The sequence below is a fragment of the Nanorana parkeri genome, unplaced genomic scaffold (assembly GCF_000935625.1).
Source record: "Nanorana parkeri isolate BGI_ZX_2015 unplaced genomic scaffold, ASM93562v1 scaffold3746, whole genome shotgun sequence".
Taxonomy (NCBI): Eukaryota; Metazoa; Chordata; class Amphibia; order Anura; family Dicroglossidae; genus Nanorana; species Nanorana parkeri.
In genome coordinates, this window is record NW_017310014.1 from 11,792 (window position 1) to 12,114 (window position 323).

Genomic DNA, 323 nt, shown 5'->3' on the forward strand with positions numbered 1-323 from the left:
AAGTAAAAAAATAATTATGGTAAAAATATTTTTTTATCATTATTTTATGAAGGGGGAGGAGCCTCTTTAGTGAGTGCTAGTCCCCATTCATGAATTCTTGAATGAACAGGAAGTGATGTAAATCACATCCTGTTCATTCATAACTGGGGACACATAGTACTATGTGTCCCCAGTTATTTACAAACACCGGAGAGATCAGACGATGGCTCCGGTGTTTGCTCTGCACAGAGGGACCGTTATATATCAATGATATTTACCGATCTCCCGCTCGGCCACGCTACACAGAGCCGCTGTCATCGGAAAACTGACAGGATGACAGCGGC